Raw genomic sequence first — 15,266 nt, forward strand, 5'->3', positions numbered from 1 at the left:
ATGATGTCACTCATAGTAATGGATACATTTCGTTCTATTTATATAGTTTACCTGTTATAGTCAAACTCCTCAAACTATTTGTCAGACTAGGGGAAGATAGTTTCCTGATAATCAGTCATGTATTTTCGAAATCAATCAATGCACATAATAGGATTGTCCTGTTGTAAGGGATATAATGGGACCATTTGGTTATCACATTTGGTTATTTTATATTTTAATTGAGACAGTTTACCGATTTTCACACATTTATTTGGAAAAAGTTTAAAATGCTAAACTCAGCATACGTTGTAGAGTAAGTCTACCTTTTGACATGCATCATATAGGTATGTACGAGTAACCGAACTTGCTGGGTTTCTGGAAATGCCTATGTTCTGAGTAGGCATGTAATTTAGTCCTGCAGTTTATTTAGTAGCTCATCCCCAACTTAGATTAGGTCTCTATTAATAAATATAATAAAGTCTAGATAATATTCTTTGAATCAATGAACATGCTATGTCAGGAAAATGGTCTGGATATTCGAAATTAGTGGCTTTTCAGCATTCGATTGAAAGGGAGATCCATTGTGATTGCAAGTAAATGGAAATGCTGGAAATGGCTTTGACTTTTTTTCTCCATGGAAAAGATGTTACTAATAAAAAGCAGAAACACGCCGCGTACAATAACTTTGTTTGTCACCCATAATGGACTGTACAAACACCAGATACTCATGTACGGGGTAAACTCTGCTCCAGACATATACCTGCACACTATACAACAAGCACTCCAACATGACAAGAGATATGTGGCTACAAGTCAAGGATCCGACAATATAGACTGACAATCAAAATCACGCAAGTTGTTAACCGCTACTACAATTTTAGCTTTCGAGCTATTGTAGGAAACGTCACAGTATCCTTCGCAGCCAGTGTTGAAGATGGAAAATATGCTACGAGACAAGGAAGAATAAACAAGTCATTGCAGCTCCTAATCTTAAAGGTCAGAGAAAAGTGATTGGCAAAACTCTATATGGTGAATCTTGTGCATGCAAGTAGAATACTGTTATTATCAGAAGGTTCATGGAATTGAATTAGATTTAATGACGCACCGCATGTCATTAGAGAATACTCAACCATCAAAAGATGGCTGTTGAGTTTCCATCTAAACAATTACAAAGGTATATATATATATATATATATATATATATATATATATATATATATATATATATATATATATATATATATATATATATATATATATATATATATATATATATATGAAACAGGACCCGAGTCGAAAATACTGAGACATTGATGAGGGGCATGAAAATATTAGTTAAGATATAAGAACATTTTTGTACAATAGTGGTTTATATCGACAGCACTAAGTTTTGTTGCTAGTAGAACTTTGGGTCAAGAGTCATCGCTATTACATCCGAGTAGCGCCAAATCACACAGTGGACAGATTAAATGACAGAAACCTAAGGAATTTTGATTACAGTGTGAAATTATTCTGTCCAATGTATACTTTAGTTCGTTGTTGAATCGTGAGGTATTCATAACATGACAGTCACGGGGCAATCTAACGGATGCTTGAATCAGGTTACCAGAATATCCAAAATATTTCGAATGAGCGAAAGTCGATTCGGAGTGATTTTTTGATCTTCATATTGCAGATGATTATCCGCCGATGTAGACCAGTAAATCGAAATGGCAACATGCAGTAGTGTTAACCTTATAAAACAGTGGATGTATGCATGATTCCAGAGTTTTCAGACATATCTTCGGTCTTTTATTGGTCATTAAGAACCTATTCGTGGTACAAAAAACGCAAACATCCCGTTATATAGTGAGCGCTCTTTCTATGATATATCTGCATTGAATATTAATGGACACAAAATATTCATAGTACTGTAATGTTGTAGTGAGATGATAGAGAAATCGTCATGCCAGGTGCATTGCCCATGTACAACAGCTTTTGTAGGACACGGATAGATTCTACAGGATAAACAGTGGTACACTTGTCTCAAGAAATAAACTTAAATGTATACTTTCCATCGAGTGCTTCAAATCTGTATTCACAGGTGATATATTGGAATTTACCTTTGTTTTCTATATGCAATGACACCTATTGAGATGTTTTAAAAACGTGCATCAGACTCATGCACTAGTTAATATTGGCAAATTATTGAACGATAACACTCACTAACAACTCAGTTAACATGGAGGCTGGTCAGATATGTAATGAACTACCTGAAATAGTCAACAAGGACTGCATTTTCGAAAGACTAATATATATAAACCCTGGTGCAACACATATTCATTGAGCTCATATTATTAGAATGCTTCCGAGTTCGGACCAATTTCGAGTTGGTGAGTAAGAAAAGACTGTGTACAGTCCTCTCATTGCCACATTCCGTGATTACGAAGATGTCAAACTATCTCTTCCATCTCAACAAATCTCAAAGGGACAAACTTTAGCACATATTGTGACCTTCGGCAAGAAAATGTTGCTACCATACAATGTTTACCGCAGGATATGAAAATGCAGAAGATGAAACAAATTCAAGATTGAGATCACCCACATAGCTACAATGCTAACTGATTGGCATATGTACAAGTATATATTTCCTGACTGGTGGGTAATTTGTGTTTGGGCAGATATAACAAATGAACCGTAATGCTAACAGCGATATTACTGTTCATGTTAGAACTGACAACCCGAAAAATTATTTGAATAGCGAACTGGTGGAGATTAGACGTAATCTGATTCCCGACTCTTTAGATATAGCCATGAATGATACGGGGACGATTCAACCAATGCTGACGGGTACACTGATACCAAAGCAGAAATGAACACAATTTCCAGAATTAGTCACAACAAGCCTCAATGAGGTCGCTTTCCATCCCGAGGATGTGGCTAGCAATCTGGCGTCACCTCTTAATACCTACACGAGATATGACTAGTAAGAATATATGTTAATCAGAATAGCATACCCAGCTCTGACGTCTTGGATCTACCGGGTAAATATCCCGACTCTACCGGAAACAGCTCCAGCCATTAAGGACACTTATGCTATTTTTAGCACAGTTGGGATCCCCAAATTTAAGGTATTGTCCCAAGCTTACGGTTCAAGGAAACACACGACCCAAAATGTGAATCTGTTTTATTCTAGTTTACTGATGATTCAGTTTGGAAGACGATCTGTTGTTTCTTGTGTCGCTTAGAAGGACGTCTCTGTTTCAGGACTGTGAACTTCATAGTACTTGCATGTAACACGTGCCCTATGCGTGTAAAAAGCGATCATTATATTTCTATTATTGATCAAGTGTCCTGTGACGTCAACCGGTAAGTCTTCTTTATGATAGTAGTATTTGTTTTCTTTTTCTTTTTAGATATTCTTGCAATTATTGGTCATTATGTCCTGACTCTATGTTCTGTATTCAAATCATGTCTACTGTTAAGCAGCATGTTCATCTGTCACAGTTGAAGCCAATAAATATTGTTATTTGTTACTCAATCCGGATGTAAGTAGTGTGCGTGCTGAGTGAAAATTGTCTCCATCAAATGTTTATCCACGGAATAATTATACCCAGGCATTTTGGTAACTTGATCAAATTATAATCGGAATTTGCCAAACCTGTGCAGTGTAGACATTGATTAGCCACTTCCGAGCCCAGCAGACATAAACGACCTTGCATCGGGACCTACTTGTTTTATCATAAATTGCCAGTATAACATTCATTATGTATTTATGTCTATAATTAGGTGACAGACGATACAAAACGAGCAGCAGAGAGGGTGAACAGACCACTTGCTCTGAAGTCCATTTATGAACATAAAACCACATACGAAAAAAACGAAAAAAAAAAGGCCAATAACGTCATTCTAAAGCCACTAACCTTCATAGAGTTTTCCTAATTGGGTTACTTTATGACGGTTGTGCTTTACAGAATTATGTTTATCCAACGTGACACCCATTTGTGGTCACACACTCTCTGCTGCTATAAATGTGTGAGTAATTAAATCGTTATTATATCAATAATGGAATCTTATAATAGTAGATTAGCCAGAGAAAGATTAGAAGTAATTAGAATATATCTTCGTGTTCGTGATGCTCTCAAACACAAACTGCAGGAATGACAAGAAGCACAATTTGAGCATGCGGAAGGTACAGAGCAATTATTTAAACCCGTTACAAAGGTAAATGAATGAGTTGCAGAAGCTACTAAAAGTCTTCTTCCAGCATTAACAAAAACTGCAGAGGAAGCTGCGAAGATAGCGAGAAGAACCAAACAAATAAAAACGATTTTAAGAGATCTTCCAACTGAAATAGCTGCTGCTCAGCATCCTGGTAGAGTTGAAGAAATACTTGAAGATATTGGTGAAATAATTTTTTTGCACCAATACCTGTAGTAAGAAAATAAAATATTTAATTGATTAAAAACTTCAGAAAAGTTAATAAGAACTTGAAGAAGTTAAAGAGAAAGATTTAGCTGAAGCTGCGGTGAGAGATTTTCTTAAAAAGTCTGATATTGTAAAGCCAGAATATGCTGGTGTAAACCTTGATAATTTTCTTAAATGGATATATCTTATATATTACAACAAAAAACAGGCTGGAAAAGATGATTCAAAATATAGAGAATATATTAAAGAAATAAATAAATTTATACGGAGTCACAAAAGAACAACAATTTCAACCTGAGCCTAATATCCTCAACCTGCGCCACAAAGACCAAAACTTCCTGAGCCACAAATTTCTCAACCTGAACAACAACTTTTATATGACAAAAAGTTAAAATAACAACCACAACTACAATCATTTTAACCTCAGTCTTATAAACTACAATCTGCTAAATCACAATGTTTACTAATTGATAATAAGAATAAATTTACTGGTCATTTAGACAATATCACAAATTCAAAATATGTAGAAGCAGTAGATATTGCCGCAGAGGGATACGATCAAACATAAACATATGAAATACCTAAATATATTGGATCTTGCAAAGCAAAAGATAATTGGGCTAAAGATGTATATTCCATATATACTACTAAACATGCTAAAGATGAAGACATGAATTTTAATCAATTTATAACGAATGTACGACAAAGAAAATATGGCACATCTCTTGGTACTACTGGAAGTGGTCTTGTTACTTAAAGAGTTTGTCCTGATAGTGTTCTTGCCGATGTTGACCAATTAGAAATCCGGACCAGAGGAAAATGTACAGGAAATAATTTTCCAGAAATTATTATTGAAATATCTGATTTTTGTTTGCCGAAGATTGTTTACAGGCGGTATTATGGATCGTAATGTTTACCATTCTTTCATTAATGATAATTATTACAGCGACTAAAAACAAATAATTAATCAACTTGTAATTTAGAAAATGATTATACACAATTCTAAAGGCACGCATGAAATGATGAAAGTAGTAAATTCTCGATTAGCAAAGTATAAAGTAATTTACAGAGATGGACTCGATGATGTTGTTAGAGAATAGCTCCAAAAGCAATACCGATTGCAAAACAATTAGGAATTAAAAATATTGACGCTATTCGCGATAAAAGGTATAAGAGCTATTGTTGATGTTGCCGGTAAAGCATTTTCAGCAATCAAATAAAGATTAGCTCAATTGGTACGAAGAAAACCAAAGCCAGTAAACTTACCCAGTACTGAAGTTATTTCTGCAAGCATCAGTAAAATAGTAAATCAACCTACCAATTAAAAACTAGCAGTTAGCTATTAATGAAGTTGTTCCTACAAAACTAATTAAATTATGCCCGCAGATACATGTTTTATTTCAGGAAGTGGTCTTCGTGTTAGACTAAGATAGTTATAATAAAATGTTCACCGCTCCAGTGGCCTAGTGGTTAGAGCATCCACCTCGGAGGTCGTGGGTTCGAACCCCGGTCGAGTCATAGCAAAAACTTAAAATAAATGGTACTAACAGCTGCCTCGCTAGGCATACAGCATTAAGAGGTTAGTGTTAGGACTGGTCGGCCTGGTGTCAGGTTAATGTGACACGGTGGGACATCATGTAACATGTCTGCGGCATGTTAACCCCAGTGCTAGACATCACTATAAACGGCCACACTGCAGATGTCGTAGCGATATGACTGAATTTGTTTTAAAACTACGTTAAAAAGCCTAATCACACACACATAAAATGTTTAAGCGTATATCCGATCCAGCGTTTGATATGGACGCAAAAAGTTATTAAAGATGAATCTGTTCGCAATTATTAATATTATTCTTATGATGCACATATACCAGATCAACGTGGTCGAATGGAACTACAAGTTCAAGATACAAGCAGATAGTTCTTGCCTGCTAAAGCATTTATCGAAGTAGATGGAGAAATTATAAAAAGAGATGATACACCATATGGAGAAAATGTTCAAGTTGGTTTTGTTAATAATGATATTATGGCGTTATTTGACATCGTTACGTACATGATTGACGGAATAAACATTGAAACAATTCAAAAAGAAGTCGATGTTGTTACAACGATAATAAATTTTGCATGATATTCAGATGATTATACAAGATCAGCTGGTCCGTCAATGACGTTTGCTAAAGATAACACTGATTGTACTGAACTTACAACTTGCTGTACTAGATGCCTTAATGTAGACTTGTTTTTTGGTGGTTTACAGGTAATTCAGTAAGGAGTACGGATTTATTCATTATAGTGTCACTTACGATGATAGTACGAGTTTCCTCTGAACCTTGCCACCCCATTTTGGATATTTGGACATTTATGTTGGCGTGTACGGTCAGAATTCATTTTGGTGTCGGCATGGGGTAGCCGCTTACTAGCCGGCCTGGTAAACTTGAACGAGCTTTCATCGAGATATACCTGCATGAAATCGATAGGAATATGATTTGGTTTCTCAGAAATTGCGATCATAGCATTTGTTATGTCTTCAATATGCTGACAGACGAGACGAAATTACATCGTTGCTGAAATCTGACATTGATGTGGCTATTTGCATTCCTTGTCACGTGAAAACACAACTCTCGCAACCTGCATGTCAATGACATCAGAGGACATACAGTCACGTGATATCAACAATATACAAATTTCTAGTGTTGCTGTAGGAAAACAAATCAAACATATAAATGAAAGTCCGGTAATATTTATAGAAAAATGGAAGAAAAAAATCTTTTCTATTTTTTGTGTGAAGACAACGACCGAAAATCTGTAAATGTTTCAGCAATTTGAAGAAAACCAGATTCACTACGCAGAGAGCACATGCCAATGTGGTAGTCACGTGATACCAACAAAGTCATTGCTGGCACGTGCTCGGTACTTCATGAAAATGGTTTTCTCCATGCTGTTGCGATGCCGAGAAGTTTCTGGACGTTGTTCTCAGATTATGTATGTTGAGAATTAAGTGTGTATTATATTTATTTACAAACATTATGTGAATGATATAAAATATGTCCAAATTCTATGTACAGCAACTGTAAAAATTTATTGTCGATATCACGTGACTATGACCTCTGATATCAATGACATGTAGGTTACGAGAGTTGGTTAGTCACGTGATTAGGAACGCAAATGGCCAGATCCAGGTCAAATTTCAGCAACGACATATTTAACATATAGGCCTGGTGTCGCAGCTTATTGCGTCAGTGTATGATTGATACTATGGACGCTAGATAGATCCCAAGGAAAGCGTAAACATACAGTTACAACGAACCACATTACTGTAGGTTACTTGGTACAAGTTCAGTTTTAATGTTTTCGTCCAGCGCTATATATTTTTCTCTCTCACTCCAAATTTGTACTTATTTTGTCATTTAAGCGCGAGAGGAGAATAAACAAAGAAAGGATTCCGATGAAATTGTTTACCGTTTAAATATCATTTAGAAAACGGGGACTATCAATACTTTTTATTGTTATTTTCATATGTCATTTATTATTAATGAATGAGTAGAACTTCATCATTGATCTATAGGCATGCGGTTGAAAGAATGTTTATATATTCGTATATATATATATATATATATATATATATATATATATATATATATATATATATATATAGAGAGAGAGAGAGAGAGAGAGAGAGAGAGAGAGAGAGAGACGTTATTAATAAATGTTCAGAAGCAACATGAACCACTTTGGCGATAAGCCTTATTTATGCACGTCGACTTTTAGTGTATATCTCTACTCCAGATATTGTCGCTATTTTTAGCTCAGTTGGGATCCCCATATGTCTGAATGAAGCCCGATTTACGTTTCAGTACTAGATACCCTAAATGTGGACTTGTTTTACGTAGGCTTACATCTAATTCAGTAAGGAGTACCTATGTATTCATTATAGTGTCACCTACGATGATAGTCCGAGTTTACTCTGCAGATATATCTCGATGAAAGGTCGTTCAAGTATAATGGGCCGGCTAGTAAGCGGATACCCCAAGCCGACACCAGATAGTGTTGGCGAATTCTATCCTCTCGATAGGGAATGGACTCTGACTTTACACTCCAATATAAATCTCTAAATATAAAAAAATGGGGTGACGAAGGTCTGTTTACGCACCAATATTTGGACGTAAATTTCGAGTCGATTTATTAACTTATGTGGTCGTGTTGAAATTCTAAACCGGACTATATGAAGGAAACAAGTCATGTGCTCACATCAGACGAGCGAAGGATCACTTTATAATACTCGCATGTAAAATCTATACAATGTAACTGTATTATGATCATCATATTTGTAATATTGTTCAGGTGTTTGAATCATTGTGAATTATGCGCCAAAGTCAAAAGGTAAGTCTAAAGCAATGGTGTTTTTGATTTCTTCTTTTTTACCCTTGTTATAGTCAATAGCCATTTTGTCCTAATTTAATTTCTTTTGTCCTTAGACCACCTCGCCCTTTTTATGAAAAAATGTTCGTGTTTGAATTAATTTCATCGTGTTTCAAACATCACAGAAAAAACTGATTTGAGCCAAAACGTTCCTGTTAGAAGTAGTTGTCATGCTTAGTGAAAATATCCTCCATCGAATGTTTATCCACGCAGTAATTATGTCCTGGTACTTTGCTGAGGTAACCAAATAATAATAATACTAATAATAACATCATGCATAGGTCCAGATACATCGTTGTATGAGACATGCGAAAATCCCCAACGGTCGTATTTTCATGCATTTTTCACCCGTATCTAACTATGATAATCCAGAGAGAGAGAGAGAGAGAGAGAGAGGAGGGGTGGGGCTGTGGACCATTTGGGCATTTTTATATTTAATAATTAATAATCGATTTTTAGAAGTTTATATTAAGTCTAAGAAACAACAACAAAGGAATAAAACACAATACAGTGTGTGTACCTCGTAACCGACGTATTTAGCATAGTGGCCTAGTGATACTGGATATTGCAACTATGTAACATTGATACTATGTACACTGTAGATTGATCCCAAGGAAAGCGTAAACATACCGTTACGACGAACCATATTACTGTCGGTTACTTGGTACAAGTTCAGTTTTAAAATTTTCGTGCAGCACGATATGTTTTTCTCTCTCACTCCAGATTTGTGCTTATTTTGTCATTTAACGACGAAATGGAATGAAAAAAGAAAGGATTCCAACGCAATTGTGTACCATTTTAATATCATTTAGAAAACGGACAATTAATACTTTTTATCGTTATTTTCATATGTCATTTATGATTAATGAATGAGTATAAATTCATCACTATTGCGCCATGGGCGAATCACAATTTGATATACCAACAGTTCTGGTAGACCTAGTTGCTTTGGCGATGAGCCTTAATTAAGTACGACGACCTTTAGTGCATATCTACTCCCGATATTGTCGCTATTTTTAGCTCAGTTGGGATCCCCATATGTCTGATTGAAACCCGATTTACGTTTCAGTACTAGATACCCTAAATGTGGACTTGTCTTATGTAGGCTTACAGGTATTTCAGTAAGGAGCACCTATGTATTCATTATAGTGTCATTTACAATGATAGTCCGAGTTTCATCTGACCCTTGCTACCCCATTTATGATATTTGGACATTTGGTGTAGGGTCAGAGTCCATTCCCTATCGAAAAGTTGGAATTCGCCAACACCATTTGGTGTCGGCATGGGGTAGGCGCTTACTTTCCGGCCCAGCAAACTTTAACGATCTTTCATCGAGATATACCTGTTACAACTAGTTGTCATGCTTAGTGGAAATTGTCTCCACCGAATGTTTCTCAATGCTCTAATTATGTCCTGGTACTTTGCTGAGGTAACCAAATAATAATAATAATAATAATAATAATAATGATGATGATGATGATGATGATGATGTTAATAATAACAATAATAACACTTATCAGTTGCATAGTCAACCCGAATTCGTCCTTATATATTTATTATGTTCTGCAAATTAGTCATCTAGTTTTCTTTTTATATGTGACTGAGTACCAACACTTAAAGAAAATTAAAATCATTTGAAAGAACCTCGAATTCACACACGTAATGGCCCTAGTTTCCCGTGACCTTTCACTCTGTATTTTAAAATGTTTGGACATTTATGTCGGGGTGTGAGGTCAAAGCTCATTACCTACCAAACAGTTGGAATTCGCAGAAACCTTGCCAAGTAGGCATAGATTAGTCACTTATTATCGATCCTTGTAAACTTGAACGAACTTACTTGTCGAGCCGTCTTACATGAAATGAATACAATGATGATTTATAAAGGCAGACATTGCTATTATAGCATTCGTTTTGTCAATAATTCGGTGACACGAAACGAGATTTCAGTCAGTGGAAATTCATAGAAGCACACCACCCACAAATTTCTATATGGTGTTGTCATGTCTGAAGGCCATTTCTGAGTATACGTGATGCTTACATTGCATAAACTGACCCTTTCATTGGTTGAAGGTTTTTGGAAAAACATTGTGTACTTAATATCATGATGGAATTCAATTTAATTTTCATTCATGCAGTTTTTGAGATATTCTAATTGCTCTGGACCAACGTTCTACTTCTATAAATAGCTAGCTCTGCTTCCTAGCCGACAATGGGTATTTCACTGGGTACGTACTTTGCAGTAACTACATGAGGTGTACATGGAATCGTGTCACAATTAGTACTTCCAGTTCAGTACCCACGAATGTAGTTCTAGTCTATTTTCTTAACATTTTTTCCTCTCTCATTTTGGTGGTGATAGAAGAGTTGTTTTTATGCACTTTTGATAGGGATTTAAATGTAATTGTTTATTCTTGAGAATATGAGCTTATGATGTGGTTGTCTTTGTGTATGTCGGTGACAGTGTGTAATAAGGCATTGGTGATGATACGGAAGTGAAATCACTGTTCTATTGCATGTTGCTTTGTTTACAGTCTAGCCTCTAAAAAAAAGCCGGCCAACCATTGACAAGAACTTCACCGTGAAGTCATCTTTTAATGTATTTGAGATTAACATATGATTTGTATCGATTGTCACACAGTGGAAAGGTCAGTACTGAGAAACAAATGTAGAAAACATATAGTAAAATTAATTGTGTTCTATGTCCACATGCCGCACATCAGTTTCAAGAACAAACAAACCGGAAAGACCAAATTTAAAAATGTATCAGTATCTTTAATTAGTAAATAAACAATTTTCCATTTCCGGTCTGAGTTGATGCAAATACCTTCCACTCAAATACACTTGTAATTTCTTGTCTCTGGTACGTAGTCATACTTTCGATGTTAAACTTACTAAGTATCCCTTCGAAGTCAACTGATTCCACTATTGTCGGCAGACGTACAATGCACCACTGTTAAACGCTATTGTGTGTGTATGATTGGGATTTTTAATGTAGCTTTATCAGTTTCTCAGTCATATCTGTATGATGTCTGCAGTGTGGCAGTTTATAGTGGGGAGTCATTCCGCAGACAGGTAGCATGATGTCACATCCAGTCAAATTATCCAGACACCAGGCCGACCAGTCCTAACACTAACATCTTAATGCTAAGTGGCAAGCGAGGCAACCGTTTGGTACTATGTCTTTTATGTCTTTGATATGACTCGGCCGGGGATTGAACCCGTGACCTCCCGCATCCGAGGCGGACACTTTAACCACTAGACCACGCTATTGGTTAGTTATCATTGCATACTAATAAAGGCAACTCATGAAATCCAATAGATGTTTGTAGGACTAAGCACTTAAATACCTGCTCGATCCGCCAAGGTATAGATAGTGTTAAAATAATGGAAGCTTGACTTGCGAAGATGTAGCCGAGTTTGTTCCTATTGTTCCATCAGTGTGCAAATTGTTCCATAAGCAACATAGATAAAATATCAAGGAATTTATTTTCAAACGGCCTGGTTGCTCACCCTGCTCAGTAAGAATCAGAATATAAACCTGTTTGCAATGTTGAAAAATAGATATGGAAGCTTGAGGTAATCAGCAGAAAGTGAAATTTCTTGTTCGTGCAGCAAATATTATTGTAATTAAAGTCGGTCACTTTTTGCCTATGTTACTTAATGCATTTTAATGGATTAAAGGAGAAAAGAGCACGAATGTTAAATAAAATATCTTTGTGTAAAATGACACGTTATTGGTATGATCGATAGAAACTTCGAATCTTAAGACACCATTCTGAACCGAAATGCGAAATATGACACCCGTCGCTTTTCTTAAGTTCGTTCTTTTCTTTTGCACCTATTTTGCACCTTCACTTAAATCCTTATCTTCTTCTCGCATTGGTTTGTATATTTTATAGATGTTTGGTTTTCTTTTCAGTTTTGATTTTATTCCCATTTCTGTTTTGTAATTGACCAACACCTGATTAGTACACACACACACACACACACACACACACACACACACACATCTTTAAGGCACATTAGCTTGTTCCTGTATTTGTTAATTAAAATATGTGTTTACCCATTCACTTGTGAAGTCTGTGAAAAACGTACTATATGTATATATATATATATAATGAAATTTATATGTAGTGATTATGGTATATTTTCCCAGCGTCTGGCCCATAGACATACTGGAATTTTGTTAATGCTAATTTAAAAGTTTATCTAGGCAAATACACATTTTATTATATCTATTGCTGGTGTGTTTTCACAATGTCCAGCTGGAAGTTGTTGATTGCTGATTATAAATTGTATCAGATAAACATAACTTTTTAAAGATGTAAAGTAGTTCTCAAAGTGTAATTCTCGTTTGCATAATTCATAAATCACACATGTATCTTTCAATGTAGCTTCTAATCTTACATTAATACATTATGGAAAAGTCGTGTAATGATTCAGGTTAACATCATGATGTTTGATTGAAGATACCACTTCTTCCGACTGAAAACAAAATGTTTCTAATATGTTGGAACCATCGAAAAATAAAACCAGAATGTTTATAAATCTAAATGATTTCGTATAATTCCTGGAAACAGTCTTTTCCGTTTATTTATGAGATCCAAAATCAAATCATGCGTCTGTAACACGATAACCGGGTTGGATTTTTGATTTTTAACAGATCACTCTTGAAGATGATACAAATACAATGTTTATTTATGAATGACTCAAATGAAGAAAGAATTATGATTAATGCGTGCGTGTATAAGATCCAGATATTAGACAAAATTAACACAATTCACACGAACTTAATAATTTAACATAAATGTGAATACAGGTAAATGACCTTACACAGCATAAGGACAAAGGTTAAAGATTCACCGTAATTTCACACGACGAAAATAATTATGTGTTTTACTCAAATAGTAAAAATGATTCACAGTAATTTCAAACAACGAAAATAATAATGTGGCTTAACTCAAATAGTAAAAATGATGTACTTTACGTTCACAAAGTAAAATGATGTATTCACTCAAATAGTGAAACAATGAGTTACTTTACTCACTAAAATAAGGAAACGATGGGACAGATATCGTATAAAATATATTTACACTCCCAAAACACTGGGTAAAACGTTCCCCAAAATTTGCCCACGGCTAAAAGATTACTTGTATGGAGTTACAAAAAACACTCTGTCACTAGCATACTTAGCTACCACTCACACTGGTCAATCAAGCAATGAGCAGTACAGGTAGTCACCGACGGACCAGGGTCAAAACGGACCGGTACCAAAAAGGCCCACGACCAAAACGGACTAGTGCTTAAAAGGCCCGGTCTGAAAAGGCCCGACTCGAAAAGGCCCATTTATGTATCAATTACCAATTACTAGTATCATGTCTAATAAAAGTAACTAATAAGGAAATATCATATCCTTGTTTTACTGGTAAATGTCTATAAATCATGTGCAGTAGAGAATCAGTGTGCAGTATATCACAATTGTACGTCAAGTGATCAAGAAAATAATTGCGACACGCTTCTACATGTTCTATGTGAAAAGAACATAGAAGGCAAATAATCATTGTGTAAGAAAACATTGGCTGTCTTGGCATCCGTCCGTCTACGAGAGACGATGGCATAGCTCCAAAGTACGCTTTTGCTTATCCTTCTTTTTAGCTCTCTTTTCAGCTTGCTTTATTCTTCTCTTTTCCTCTGCGTTTTGAACTCCCTGCCTGACAGCTAGACGCCAGCTGGAACGGTTGTTTGCACAGCTCTCCCAGTCGTTGACATTGATGTTTGCTGTCTTCATATCCTTCTTGCAAACATCTTTGTAGCGCAGATGTGGTCGTCCAGTTGGTCGTGCACCTTCTGCTAACTCCCCATATAACAGGTCCTTGGGAATGCGACCTGGGTCCATTCTCTTGACATGGCCGAGCCAGCGAAGGCGCCTCTCGCTGAGTATGGAGAACATGCTGTTCATGCTGGCGCGTTCTAGAACCTCTGTGTTGGGTACTTTGTCCTGCCACTGGATGTGCAGAATGCGCCGCAGACATCTCAGGTGGAAGCTGTTGAGTTTCCTCTCGTGTCTTGCATAGGTGGTCCATGTTTCGCTGCTGTAGAGAAGTGAGCTGAGCACGCACGCTTGGTAGACACACAGTTTGGTCTTCTCTGTGAGGTTGGGGTTGTTCCAGACCCTCTGGTTAAGTCTGGCCATCACTGCTGCTGCCTTGGCAATCCTGCCGCCCACCTCAGAATCAATGGAGAGTGAGCTGGAGATGTTAGACCCGAGGTATGTGAAGTTCTCGACAACTTCCAAATTGTACCCATCAATGGAGACAGAGGGAGGGGAGTCTGTGTCCTGTGCCATGACATTTGTTTTCTTCAAACTGATGGTCAGTCCAAATTCCTTACATGCATGGGAGAGGCAGCATACCAGCTGCTGAAGTCCATCTTCCGTGTGTGATGTCAAGGCTGCATCGTCGG

General features: G+C 36.3%; 1 protein-coding gene across 2 annotated transcripts in view; it reads left to right on the forward strand.

Annotated features, from left to right (window-relative positions):
• The first annotated feature begins 2,855 nt into the window (after positions 1–2,855).
• Positions 2,856–15,266, forward strand: part of LOC149773705 (putative inhibitor of apoptosis) — a 47,669-nt gene continuing 35,258 nt past the window's right edge. The window contains exon 1 of one of the 2 annotated variants that reach the window (XM_089946109.1): positions 2,856–3,327. The gene's annotated coding sequence lies outside the window, so the exon portion shown is untranslated. Of the gene's footprint in view, positions 3,328–8,371; positions 8,766–15,266 lie in introns of those variants that run through there. The other variant, XM_089946110.1, reaches the window with a different exon arrangement.

The sequence above is a fragment of the Sinohyriopsis cumingii genome, unplaced genomic scaffold, assembly GCF_028554795.1.
Source record: "Sinohyriopsis cumingii isolate HCF-2022 unplaced genomic scaffold, ASM2855479v2 utg000622l, whole genome shotgun sequence".
NCBI lineage: Eukaryota > Metazoa > Mollusca > Bivalvia > Unionida > Unionidae > Sinohyriopsis > Sinohyriopsis cumingii.